Source organism: Impatiens glandulifera, unplaced genomic scaffold (assembly GCF_907164915.1).
Source record: "Impatiens glandulifera unplaced genomic scaffold, dImpGla2.1, whole genome shotgun sequence".
Lineage (NCBI taxonomy): Eukaryota > Viridiplantae > Streptophyta > Magnoliopsida > Ericales > Balsaminaceae > Impatiens > Impatiens glandulifera.
In genome coordinates this window covers 24,503-39,587 of record NW_025918819.1, presented here as the reverse complement: position 1 = coordinate 39,587, position 15,085 = coordinate 24,503, and positions in this window count along the sequence as shown.

The window sequence follows — 15,085 nt, the reverse complement described above, 5'->3', positions numbered from 1 at the left end:
GGCTATGTTTCTGTTGCTTCCAGATATATTCATGGCGCCGATTGCTCTGGCGCAGAACCGCTCAATGTAGAAGAGGCCATGGACATCCCAAATGCCGATGAATTTGATGCTGCTCTCCTGATCGAATTCGGGACCCTGTCTGCCGGAGAGAGACACACTCAAGATCACCCTGTTCAAGAGCTTCCCAATGAAGTTGAAGCGATGGTGAATGCTCAAGAGCCTGAACAAGTTGAAGAAGTCATCATAGAAGGTGTAGCTAAGGAGGCTTCGATAGCAGCTGAGGAGGCTTCAATAGCTCCTACTGAAGAAGACGTGATCATAACCCCTATTGCGAGAACAGAAGGTGTTAGATAAAATTAGACCAGTCCACAGAACTTAACATAAATAAACCTTCCATGCAGGAACAAGGAACCGAACCGGTCAAACAAATGAACCGGCTAAGAAGACTAGCCGGTCAAGCTATTAAACCGACCAGGAACATCCGGAACATCACCGCACAAAGAAAGGATCGGCCAGAACTAAAAACCGGAAACACCAGACAACCGATCAGCCACAAGGCAAAGAAATAACCGGAAGCTATCCGCTTAAACCAATCACACCGGAAGCCATTCGGTTAAGTTAAATGACCGATCAACATAAGAAGATACTTTGGGTATCTGTTGAGAACGATACCAAAGGAACAGACTGAACACTTCCATATTCATACAAGTCTGAGGAAAGTCTGTAGGCTGCAGAAAACCGTCCTATAGGATCTTTCCACTTCGGGATAAGTCAGAAAGGAAATCTTCCAAGTACAGACAACTGTCTAACCAACAGTTACCACATTGAGTAAAAGACAAACCTAGCAGGTTTGTCTTACACACCGGAAGAACAGACTGCAAGTCTGTGAGATTGACCGAAATGTCTGAACAGTTGACCGCCAGGTCTGAATCACTGAACCTCTGGTCAGCCAATCAGATTCAAGGAAGTGAAATATGACCGTTGGCATATTTTACCTATAAAAGGAGCAGCTGAAGAAAAATAAATGTGGGACACGACACAAGACAAGTGAGAAAAAGTGAGACACAAGTGAGCATTTAATTTACAAGTGATAAAATTGTGTTCTATCTCTAAGAGAAAGCCTAAGTGCTAAAGTTGAAGTGTGTATTTTACAATTTTGGTGTAAATTGTAAGGGTATTATCGAGTAGGAAATAAGTCTCGATCGAATTGTACTTGTATTCCTTAGTCAATATCCTTCTCGCGGTTTCGAGAGGAAGGGGTGACGTAGGAGTTTTATCTCCGAACATCCATAAAATCTGTCTTGTTATTTACTTTCTGTCGGTTCTATTTTCTAACCGACCTGTACTAACTTACCTATACCGCTCAAACCTACTTAACTCTATCCAAACCGGATCACCAGGTTACAAAAACCGACCCATCAATCTTCAAACATTCATCATCTGAAACCGGTTCTGCCTATCATACAAGTGTGCTGCTTCAACCTGAAACAAACCTCTTCCGCGCTTGAACCTAGTTCAAGGGTTTGTGACAGTTTGTGTACTATTGAAACCCCGGTGTTAATCTCTAACCGGATTAATCACCACCTTTTGAGTGAGACGCGCTAACCGGCCCAACCCCGGTCCTCCAGCCGCGACCTAGATCCTAACAATTGGTATCAGAGCAGTTAGTTTCAATACTCAAGCAAGCATGTCTTTCGATAGGCCACCAATGCTAGAAGGTGATGATTTTGCCAACTAGAAGGCACGCATGCACCTACACTTAATCACCTTGGATGATGAGATGGAATCCATTCTGGCCGAAGGACCGATAATCATTGATAAGGACAGAAAGGAATGGACAGCTGAAGATAGGAGAAGAAACAACCTGGATAACCATGCTAGAAACCGGATCTCCAACAGTGTGGTTAGAAATACGTACTGCAAGATCAGAGACTGCAAAACCGCAAAGGAGACATGGGACACGGTTATTCAGATCTTTGAGGGAAATGAAAGAACAAAGGAAAACAAGGTAATGGTAGCTACTCAGAAGTTTGAAAGCATCAAGATGAAACCGGGAGAAACAATGAAAGAGTACAGTGACCGGTTCACTGGTGTGCTAGATGAACTAGCAACTCTTAGCAAGAGGTATGACAACAAGGAAGTCATCATGAAAGCATTAAGATCTCTTCCAAGTGCATGGGACATAAAGACAATGGTGATGAGGGAATCAAACTGCCTAAGTAAGATGAAGCTACATGATGTATTCGAAGATCTTAAGGCATATGAGTTTGAAATGAGATCTAGAACTGAAGAAGAGGTTTCGGCCTCAACCTCAACCATAGCACTGATCACATCCACCGAACCGACTGCACCTGCACCGATCAGAACCGCCGAACAGTTCACCGAGGATGCCATGGCAATGCTTGCACAGAAGTTTGGGAGGTTCATGAAAAGAAGCCAACCGACAAACTACAACTATGGTGATAAATCCAATGTAAGGTGTTATAACTGTAACTGTTTGGGACATTTCAAGTGGGAATGCAGAAAACCGAGGAGGGATAACCGGAAACCGGATAACCAAGATAACCGAAACAACTATCACCAAACCGGTGAAGGAAGTGAGGTTTAGAAAGCACTGATAGCCGATGATGGAGGAAGCTTATGGGCTCACAGTGACAGTGATGATGAACTCACATGTCTCATGGCAAATGAGGAATAGGTATTTGACTCTCTTTGTGAAGAATTTACTAAAGATGAGTTATATAATGCATTGAATGACATGGTATAAGAGTATAAGAACCTACTAGCCATGTTACCTAAGAAACTCAACCTTAGAACCAACCCTATAGTACCCATTCCGATAGAACCAGAAGTACCCGTTATAACCGAACCAGAGATCATAGAACCTGATGAAATCCCTATCTTAGAAACCGAGTCAGAACCTGAACCACCACTTAAGACCGAACAGTCTAGTGAACCAGCTAGAGAACTGACCGAAGAGGAAAATGCCCGACTCCAGTATAAGATGGCCGCATATAAGAGATCTAGTGATATGGTAAAAAAAATGTGTAGTCATTACAGACACCCTTTTTGCATGTTCGGTTTAGGATACAAAAAGGATAGATCCAAAGACCAAAAACCTGTAGAGAAAGTAAGGTTGACCGCATACTATACGGAAGAAAAACTAAACTACAACTATGTTGGTCCAACCGACTCTGAGAAGTGGCTTGACCCTGAGAAAAGAAAAGCTGACCTGCTCAAAAATAGGAAAGCCAATCGTCAACCGCATAGGTCAAAACAAAGATCACCCTCATTTAAGACCTTCGTAGAAAAACCGAGATACCCAAAACCGAGTGCCAAAAGGACGGTTAAAACCTTAGAAAAGAAGGCTGTCCTGTTTGTCAAGGTTTGGATGCCCAAGGGACTAACCGCATGTGGACCCAAGTGAATGTGGGTACCAAACAATTGTAAATATGTACATTTTGCAGGATCTAAAGAAACGGCTAGAAAACTCTGAATGGTACCTGGATAGTGGTTGCTCTAGGCACATGACCGGGAACAACAACCTGCTAACCGACATCAGAATAGAAACTGGTGCACTAATCACCTTCGGTGACAACTCAAAAGGTAGAACTGCTTCGGTGACAACTCAAAAGGTAGAACTGTGGGCAAGGGTAAGATTGTCCATGGTAATTTAACTATTGATAATGTCCTTTTAGTTGAAAACTTACGCTTCAACTTGCTAAACATTAGTCAGATGTGTGATGCTGGATACACGGTAGTATTTCTTAAACATGCATGCTTAGTTAAGAATTCACAAGGGATTATACTACTAACCGGAAATAGGTTAGGTAATATTTACAAGGTAGACTGGAAAACTAAGGTAGAATACCCTATATGCATTATAGCTAAGACTGATCAAACTTGGTTATGGCATAAGAGACTAAACAATCTAAACATGAAAACCTTAAACTACATTCGCGGTAAAAAGCTAGTAGAAGGTATTCCTGACATAGTATTTAACAAAGATAAGGTTTGCTCAGCATGTCAAATGGGTAAACAAACTAGGAGGTATTTAACTTTTAAGAGTAAAGGAAATATCCAATCTAGCCGATGCTTAGATCTCCTTCACATGGATTTATTTGGACCGATTCAGGTGATTAGCCTAGGAGGTATGCTTTACACCATGGTAGTTATTGATGATTACTCTAGTTTTACATGGGTAATATTCTTACCATCCAAACGTGAAACCGCATCAAACTTGATTACACTGCTTAAACGCTTGCAAAATGAAAAATCAACTCGCATTAATAGCATTAGAAGTGATAGAGGTACCGAATTTACCAATAGTACCTTAACCGCATTTCTTGATGAATCCGGTATTAGACACGAGTTGTCTAGTGCTAGGACTCCTCAACAAAATGGCCTGGCCGAGAGAGGAAACCGGACTCTCAAGGAAGCCGCACGGTCCATGATAGCCGATTCGGGTATTGCTCAGAAATTTTGGGCTGAGGCTATCAACACTGCATGTTACACACAAAACCGGTCTTTAATTAACAAGTTTCATAACAAAACACCGTATGAGGTTTATTTTAATAGGGTTCCCAACCTTAAATACCTCAAGATTTTCGGTTGTAAATGCTATATACATATAGATGGTAAAACTCATCTCTCTACTTTTGATGCAAAAACCGATATTGGGATCATGCTAGGTTACTCAGCAGTGAGAAAGGCATATAGAGTGTATAACAATAGAACTTTAACCATGGAGGAAACACTTCTCGTTGTTTTCGATTAATCGGTTGAAAGTAACACTGCATCATGCTTTGATCTACACAACAGATTGGAAAACAACAATATCCATTCTGATAGTGAAGATGAGACACCGGTCTTCAGGCGGTTTGTCCATGACCAAATGGGTAATATTGAAACCCAGACGGATCAAGCTGTCCCACGACAGGAAGTTGACACTTCGGTCCAATCCGAGGAAGTCGGTCGGTCTGACAATCTTGCTCAGCCTACCGATATGTCTAGCCTTGATCAAGTAACGGTAATTTGGTAGACATCCCTGAACCGAATTTCAAAAGAAACACTAAAGATCCTCCTGAGCAAATTATAGGTGACCCTTCAGAACCTGTTCGAACTAGGCGTCAACTTCTGGAGGAATACTTTAATTCCGCGTTTATATCCCAGATTGAGCCGAAAAGAATAGATGAAGCATTGTCAGATCCGGATTGGATCTTGGGAAGGCAAGAAGAGCTAAACCAGTTTGAGAGTAATAAAGTCTAGTACCTAGTCCCTAGACCGAAAGATCAACCGGTCATAGGAACAAGATGGGTATTTAAAAACAAACTCAATGAAGACGGTTTGGTCACGAGGAACAAAGTCAGATTAGTGGCACAAGGTTACAAACAGGAAGAAGGCATTGATTTTGAAGAATCATTTGCCCTGTAGCTAGGATTGAAGCCATTAGGATTTTTCTAGCCTTTGCTGCATTCAAAAACTTTAAGGTTTTTCAAATGGATGTTAAAAGTGCATTTTTGAATGGTGACCTACGTGAAGAGGTGTATGTTGAACAACCACCCGGTTTCAAAAGTGCTGAATTTCCAAACCATGTATACCGGTTAAACAAGGCTTTATACGGTCTAAAGCAAGCACCTAGAGCCTGGTATGATACACTAACCGCATTTTTGATAAAACATGATTTCACAATCGGTTCGGTGGATAAAACGTTGTTTAAATTTGAGAAGAAGGAACATATCCTACTTGTTCAAATCTATGTAGATGATATCATCTTCGGTTCAACCGATCCTAAGTTATGTGATAAATTTTCAACCCTAATGACTAACAAGTTTGAAATGAGTATGATGGGAGAATTAAGTTTCTTCCTAGGTCTTCAGGTTAAACAACTCGAAGAAGGAACGTTCATAAGCCAACCCAAGTACACCAAGGAACTTCTAAAGAAGTTTGGGATGGATACTTGCTCCTCAGCGGCTACTCTAATGAGCTCATCGGTTAAATTGGACAAGGATGATGAGGGTCAATCGGTAGACCAGATCACTTACCGGGGCATCATCGGTTCTCTCCTATACCTGACAGCGAGTAGACCGGATATTCTATTTGCAGTCGGTGTGTGTGGGAGATTCCAAGACAATCCAAAACAGTCCCACTACACAGCCGCAAAGAGAATATTGAAATACCTAAAGGGAACACCTGATGTCGGCCTGTGGTACCCAAAGGATTCGTCCTTTAACCTAACGAGTTATTCAGATGCAGACTATGCAGGTTGCAAGATTGATAGAAAAAGCACCAGCGGAACATGTCAGTTCCTAGGTGATCGGCTTGTTTCATGGCATAGCAAGAAATAGACATCGGTGGCCACATCAACTGCAGAAGCTGAATACCTGGCGGCCGGAAGCTGCTGCACACAACTCCTTTGGATCCAACAACAACTGACGGACTTCGGTGTCATAGCCGAAGAGTCTCCGATCTTCTGTGACAACACGAGTGCCATAGCGATCACCTACAATCCGATTCTCCACTCCAGAATCAAGCACATTGACATAAGGCACCACTTCATCCAGGAACATGTCATGCTGAAGTATATCCGGCTGGAATACGTACCAACTGATCAACAAGTGGCCGATATCTTCACCAAGCCTCTACAAGAAACTAAGTTCTCTCAATTCAGACTTACTCTCGGTTTAACCGACATTAGTCAGATCCTTCTTAAGGATGCTTAAAGGGAAACTGGTTCGGACAGACAAAACCGGTAGTTCCTCCTAAACTGTTGGACTTCAAACTTTCAAGGTACCTATGGAAGAACCGCCTGGTTTATCAGACAGAGTAAACCGACCGGTTACTTGGTGCATGCATCAAATAACCGCATCGGAATGAACAACTGATAACTGACCGGTTCGGAAATAAGTTATCTTAGATTATTTGAAATTCAAACAAAAGTGGAACAACTATCAGTGTTTAAAGATATATGTTCTGAAACATTGCCTTTTCAAAGTAAAATGGTCGCACCTAAAAAGACGTGAAGATCTGATATCTTTCATGGTCCAGGTCTATGACCAACACCCTAGGCTGCAAACATGCCTATTTCATGCAATACTTTTTATCCTGAAGTTAATAGATATCATCACATGTAATACCTGGACAATAGGATACTCCCCCAACTAGTATTTAAGTCAAGCAAACATTAACCAAAACAATCACAAGACAAAGATCATTCTGTCACTAAGACAAAATGTCTCAGTTTCCTAATATCTTTCAAGTTGATTTCCAATCTGCCTTGAGCACCGAACACTACGATGTGTACAAAGTGATCAAATCCCTTGAAGACACTGGTCTTCGGTACTTCCTGGATGACAAGCATACTATATACTCTGAATCAGTCCTGGAATTCCTTTATAATGCTAGGGTGTTCAGAGGAACTCCTCACTTCGATACTCATATCCAATCGAAAAGTGGGAGGTATAGTCTTTGACTTCACCGAGAATGACTTTGCGAGGTGTTTCAGCCTACCAAAGCAAGGGTTAACGGATCTCAATGTTCCGGCCGACTTAAAGGCCGAGATTTCCCTCACCTTTGCACGATCTAACCAACCGGTCGATGATCATGGTACTAAATCACTCTTGAGAGCTGAATATCAGCTCCTCAATGACGTGATAGGTCGAAGCATCTTAGGGAGTGATGTGACGAACACCTACTGTACCGCGACATTCAACATGATGGCTGCTATCACCACCGGTACACCGGTTAATTGGTCAAGGGTACTGTTCGACGTCCTAATCTGGATGATTGGCGTTCGAACAGTCGGCCTCGTTCGCCAACTGAGCTGCCTGCTTGTTGAGCTTGGAGTACCGACCTGTCCAGGTGAAGGTCTGAACCAAGCTCAAGTGCTAACCAAAGAAATAACCGACTCCTTCAATGAGCGGTTTGAAAGGGCTTGGAGGAGGAGAAACCGCCGCAACAACCCCAACGGTGTCGTCAACTCCAACGGACACTAAGCTACACCTTCCTACACCCGGTCATTTTGCTTCACGCACCGGGAGTATCTTTATCCAACATCACTATGATCATTTCGGTTTTATTTATGTTTTCTTCGGCCTTATCTATGTTATCCTCGGTTTCTTTTGATTACATTCCAGTGTGTTGGTGCATTAATGAAAAAGTAATATTTAATTAATGAGGTATCCCCCAACTACATAAGTAATCAATACCCAACTGACTTGGTTACTTTTCAACTAACACCTACCTCGAGCTTCGCAATCAGACTCTTCCCAATGAACCTTGGAAACATAAAGATTCTCTTCTCCAATGAGACAAAACTGACATTCAATGCTAATACTTTCCCTCCAAAACCGAATCTATATAAAGAGACCTTTCCTAATCAAATTAACACATCTCAAATCTTAAAATCCCTCTCTGTCTAGTAGCAAAGTTAGAATCATGCCGAGCAGAACTCTAGGAAATTTCTTGAGCATCAACTTCGATTCATGTATGGAGCATTGGGACGGGGAAACAAAGGAGATCATGTTTGAATCTCTCATTGACACCGGACTTCGAACCTTTCTCGAAGAATCCGGTCCCATACTTATTGAGGATGTCAAGACGTTCTTCAGAAGTGCTTGCATCAGAGGTAACTACATCGTCTCCACGGTGAGAAACCATACTTTCTGGATTGATGAAGCCGAATTTGCCAACATGTTCAACCTGCCCACAGAAGGGTTTCCTGACTTTCCAACCCAGGTGGGGAGTGCGGCATCCAATCACGCACTGTTCTTCTCTAGAACCGATGTTCCGGTGGAAAACTATGGGTTAAAAACCCGCCTCGCTCATCACATCCAACTCCTTCTTGAGATTGTAACCCGGTCTATCATCTGTCAATCTCCAAATCAGCGTTACTCCAAGAACACATACAACATGATGACCCATATTGTTAGCAACACGGCCATCAATTGGTCAACCGTCATCTTTCAGAACCTGAAAACCATGGTGCTAACCAAGAAAGGTCTCGGTTATGCCCCTCACATCAGTCGGCTTATTCTCAAGTACCGGCCAGAGTTTGGACCGGGCACAACGCCATCTCCCTCGAACATTCTTGACATGGATGGGGTGGAAGAAAGGTTTTCTAGGGTAGTTATCACATAAATTGTAACTTTCCATCTTATGTATGTCTATTTTCGCACCGATCTACTTTTCGCTCTCTATTCTGTAACGTTTCTTCAATATAATTCCATTTCAGTCTAAATAACCGGGCCATCTTAAAAATCTGAATATCCATTCAAGTAACCGGTTAACATTGTCAAGTAACCGCGTTCTTATCCGGTCTCAAAGAAAACCGCTTAAACTTAAAAGATTGCAAAATACTGCTTATTCAAATAACCGGTTAAAATTCGATAACCAAACTCTCCGGTTAAACACCGCAGCGTCAAACGGTTTCAAAAGGGGACTGTGTCATCAAAGTCGAAATCGAAAATTTTGGAGGGAAATTTCCCGCCCAAAACTCCCGCTCAAACTTCCCACCTTTTGGTTTACCGCCCATTGAATTGGCGCCTTCTCAATTACCGCCGTTTGAATTACCGCCTTTTGGCTTCCCGCCCACGGTTTGCCGCCTCTTTGGGTTGGAGAGGAAGCAGCCGGCCCCCGGTTCCACAGGTGGCCGAAAGAAAAAACCTGCCGCCAAGAAACCGGCCCCAGCAAAAGAAAAGTCCGGAAGCAAGGACAAGGAGAAGATAGTATTCTCGGATGAGGAAGAATCGGCTTCCTCGTCTGAACAAACCGATTCACAGAAAACCGATAGAGAAGGACCGAATGAAGAAGAGCATTCGGGTATAAGTCCCGATAATACCGGTGCAGGCGCAAATCTTGAGAATGTAGAGGCCGGTGCAGACAGCAGTGAGGAGGAGGAGGCTTCCCCTGATGACGACCAGAGGAAGGCCGGTATTATAACACGCCGAATCCTGGAGGAAGTTGAACTGAGAGTTCAAGCGGTTGGCGCATTATACCGGGAATGGCATGAGTACCGATGCGACAAACTCTTAAAGCACATGCTACCGGGCCTAACCGATGAACAATGCTTCAGTAGGCTGAAGGAGATAGAGGAAACCGCTCTAAGCCTCACAAACGCCGAAACTCTTCACGAAGCCATGGACCGATGCGCCATCGTAAGACCGCGCGCTCGACTACAAAAGTTAAACGCACGTATCCGGAAGCTTAAGGAAAGGTACGTCGAGGGAACACCGATAGCTAACCTGCAGCTGTTGGTGTTAGAAAAGCTTGAGATAGCAAAAGGAGAATTCGCTGAAGAAATCGATCGGCTTGAGGCGATGTTCAGACAAAGAGAAAAACAGCACTCACCAGCTCCTAAGACCGATGACGGTCAGAACCGAAGTGCAACACCTCCTCTGGCGGATCCGGTGATAAATGAAACCGATGAAAGGACGGGGACTCCTCTCACCGGACAACTTGAAACTGAACAACCTGGGGTTTCTGAACCAGGCGTCACAGAAGAAAGGGTCAAGACCCTTATTCAAGAGTTTGCCGACACGTTTCAACAGCTACAGGAGAAAATCAAGAAAACCGTGTGCCTGGCACTCCGGTTCGCCGAAAAGACGAGGGATGATCATGTAAAGGCAAATGACCGGATCTCAAGAATCGAAGCCGACTACCGAGACGACACTATTATGCGCAACGAACATCTTCAACAAACTAAGGCCTTGGAAGATAAGACCTCTGGCATAGTAGATGACTTGGATCGACTTGAAAGGGAAACCGAACAACAATTCACAGAGGTAGATGAGGACCTAGGATGGAGGGTCACCGATCTGGAAAACAAGAATGCAAGCCTGGAAGACCGCAACGACAAGCTCGAAGCCGACCTCAGGGCGCTCACCGCACAAGTAGATGAATTAATCAAGGCCAAGGTGAATGCTGATACAGCGGTTGAGGAGGCAAACGCCCGAGCGGCTAAGGAAGTCCAAGATGCGCTGGACGAAGAAACGCGGAGAGAAAAGGAGCCACCGCGACTTTCTAAAGAGGAAATAGCCGAGCGCGAACGACTCACAGTGGCTAAGTATCCGGGACTGGCAAAGTCCATAGCCGCTCAAACTGCGGAGGATGCAGAGCGGTTAAATAATGAAAGACAAAGACTCGTTGACTTTGCAAATGCTCACAAAAAGAAAAAGGCGGCCCCTTCCTCTTCGGTTCCGGCAAAACGGAAAAGGAAAACATCAAAGAAGGCTTAAGTAGCCGGGCTGCTGGAAAGGATCACTGAAACGGTTATTGAAAATCAACCGGACCCGGCTACTCACACCGAAGATGAAGATGAAGAGCAACTAGAGCAGCGTTCTACAAGACAGCGAGTCTCCGATACGGTTCCAATCAGCACAGTTGGTCAACCGCAAGCTGGAGGCTCATCCTCAAGACCGGATAAGAAAAAGCCGACCAAGGATATGATGGACGTCTTCAGTTTCTCCGACTCAGAATAGGGGCTCACTTTTCTTAAACTATGTTTATTTCAGTGCCTATATAATATTTCCCTCTTTTGGTTATTTCTCTCTCTATATATATATATATAGCTATTTTTGAAACCGGCCTACACTTGCATTTCTACTTGGTTTTGATAATTTTAAATAAAATAATCAAAAAGGGAGAAATTGATAAGATAAAAGAGATAACAATCTTTCAAAAATTTTCTCAAAATTTTTCCAAAATTTTTCGAAAAATTCTCCCAAGTTAGCTTCGAAAATCCGGTCAAATAAAGAACCGGCCTACGTTTGCAAACTTACATGGTTTTGATAATTTTAAATAAAATAATCAAAAAGGGAGAAATTGTTAGATAAAATTAGACCGGTCCACAGAACTTAACATAAATAAACCTTCCATGCAGGAACAAGGAACCGGACTGGTCAAACAAATGAACCGACTAAGAAGACTAGCCGGTCAAGCTATTAAACCGACCAGGAACATCCGGAACATCACCGCACAAAGAAAGGATCGGCCAGAACTAAAAACCTGAAACACTAGACAGTCGATCAACCACAAGGCAAAGGAATAACCGGAAGCTTTCCGGTTAAACCAATCACACCGGAAGCCATTCGGTTAAGTTAAATGACCGATCAGCATAAGAAGATACTTTGGGTTTCTGTTGAGAACGATACCAAAGGAACAGACAGAACACTTCCATATTCATACAAGTCTGAGGAAAGTCTGCAGGCTGCAGAAAACCGTCCTTTCCACTTCGGGGTAAGTCAGAAAGGAAATCTTCCAAGTACAGACAACTGTCTAACCAACAGTTACCACATTGAGTAAAAGACAAACCTAGTAGGTTTGTCTTACACACCGGAAGAACAGACTGCCAAGTCTGTGAGATTGACCGCCAGGTCTAAACAGTTGACCGCCAGGTCTGAATCACTGAACCTCTGCTCAGCCAATCAGATTCAAGGAAATGAAATATGACCGTTGGCATATTTCACCTATAAAAGGAGCAGCTGAAGAAGAGTAAATGTGGGACACAACACAAGACAAGTGAGATAAAGTGAGACACAAGTGAGCATTTAATTTACAAGTGAAGATTGTGTTCTATCTCTAAGAGAAAGCCTAAGTGCTAAAGTTGAAGTGTGTATTTTACAATTTCGGTGTAAATTGTAAGGGTATTATCGAGCAGGAAATAAGTCTTGATCGGATTGTACTTGTATTCCTTAGTGAATATCCTTCTCGCGGTTTCGAAAGGAAGGGGTGACGTAGGAGTTTTATCTCTGAACATCCATAAAATATGTCTTGTTATTTACTTTCTGCCGGTTCCATTTTCTAACCGACCTGTACTAACTTACCTATACCGCTCTAACCTACTTAACTCTATCCAAACCGGATCACCAGGTTACAAAAACCGATCCATCAATTTTCAAACTTTCATCATCCGAAACCGGTTCTGCCTATCATACAAGTGTGCTGCTTCAACCCGAAACAAACCTCTTCCGCACTTGAACCTAGTTCAAGGGTTTGTGACAGTTTGTGTAGTATTGAAACCCCGGTGTTAATCTCTAACCGGATTAATCACCACCTTTTGAGTGAGACGCGCTAACCGGCCCAACCCCGGTCCTCCAGCCGCGACCTAGATCCTAACAGAAGGTGCTCAAGAAAAACTGGCCGAGACAACTCAACCAGAGACTGCAAGAACTGAGGGGGAACCCTCTAAAGAAAAAGGTGTTGAAGAAGAAAGTTCATAATCTGAGGAGGAACAGGATGAGCAACCTACGTTTGTGAAGACATACTTATTTCCCAAAGGTGTTGTGGGAAGTGTTCATGAAAACATAACCACTCCCCGTCACTATTCTGGAAGCCTGCTTGAAAGATTCGAAAAGGCACAAAGAGAAGTTGACGATGAAGAGGCACAAGAGAAAGCGGCTAAAGATGCTGAAGCTAATCAGCCTGAGCAATCACTGCAGTTTATGCAAACTTCGAGCCTATTCAAAGTATGGCTGCAGATTCTGAAGAAGTGTCGTCTCATGAGGGTCCATCTGATGGAAGAGATAAAATGCTGAAATCCATGAGGTCTATACTTTCCTCAATGCAGAAAACCATGTGCCAATCAATGATCTCTAGAGAAGAAGATGGAGCAAATTTCAGCAACATGTTCAAGATTTTAACTGAGCTGGATAAGACCCTGAAGATGAATACGTATGAGACCCATGTCTCAAATGTAAAGTTTTCTAAGTTTGAACAGAAGTGCCTCAGCCACCAAACTGAACTGTTTGACCTTGAGAGGCACATTAATGACGAACAACACAAGGAAACTTTGGATGAATTCGCCCTGGTGAAGAATCAGCTGGTAGAAATGCAAGGGTGCATGAGGAGAAATGACAATGAACGACAAGCTTTTGCCAAGAACCTCGCTAGGAAGTTTCAAGCTAAAGAAGATGCTTTAGGCAATGCTGAAAGTGCTCAACCTCGACTAGATCAAGGTGAGTCTAGCAGGAGGAACGATGGCGTAACAACCGGAACCAGATCCAGGCGTGCCACAATTTCTGATGATAACCCCAGGCCGACCACGAGAGGCGGTGGTCAAAGTGGTTCTGAGAGCGGTGGAAGAAATGGAGGCGGCCGGAGTAGGTTGTCTAATGCTGATCAAGGTGGACGTGGAAGCGTTGCAGAACGTGGAGGAAGATCAACCGCAGGAGGTCGTGGTAGTCGCGGCTATCCTCACTTCATGAAGATGCTTCCCGGGCAAGAAATGAGTCCAACCGATCCTCGAGTAAAAAGGGAAGAACAATGATCTCTTTTCTTTTCTCTATTTAAACTTTATTGAACATGGTTTTGATAAGTCCTTCGAATACTAGTTCTGTTGAATGATTGGTGTAAGTGAACATGTTGTCTGTTTGATTATTTATTGGATGAATGCATGTCTCATTATATGTATGAAGGTTTGCAATTTCTTCATTAAAAAGGGGGAAATTGTTGGGTCAAATTATTTTGACTAAGTGTTGAAATAATTTACCCACTGATATTTTGATGATGAAATAATCTATGTGTTTTGATACAGGTGTATTAAGACAACATATCTTTAGACTTGGATCTAATAAGGTTCATTAGACCGATTTTGATCTCCATTCGCATTAAGTTAGACGCAAGTCTAATGAAATTAGACGCTTAGTCTAACTCAACGGAGTTAGACGAAACAGTCTACTAGACGCATGAACTAGACGTGAGTCTAATAGAATTAGACATACACTCTAACTCATCGGAGTTAGACGTGTAAGTCTAATAGACGTGTAAAGAATTATACGGGTAGTCTAATGAATACACGGAATTAGACGTGAGTCTAATAGAATTAGACATACAGTCTAACTCATCGGAGTTAGACGTGTAAAGAAATAGACGGGTAGTCTAATGAATACACAGAATTAGACGTGAGTCTAATAAAATTAGAAATACAGTCTAACTCATCGGAGTTAGACGTGTAAGTCTAATAGACGTAAAGAATTAGACGGGTAGTCTAATAAATACGCGGAATTAGACGTGGTAGTCTAAGTTAGTGGAGTTAGACGTACCAGTCTAATGGTTATTATAATTAGACGGGTTGTCTAATTAATTGAAA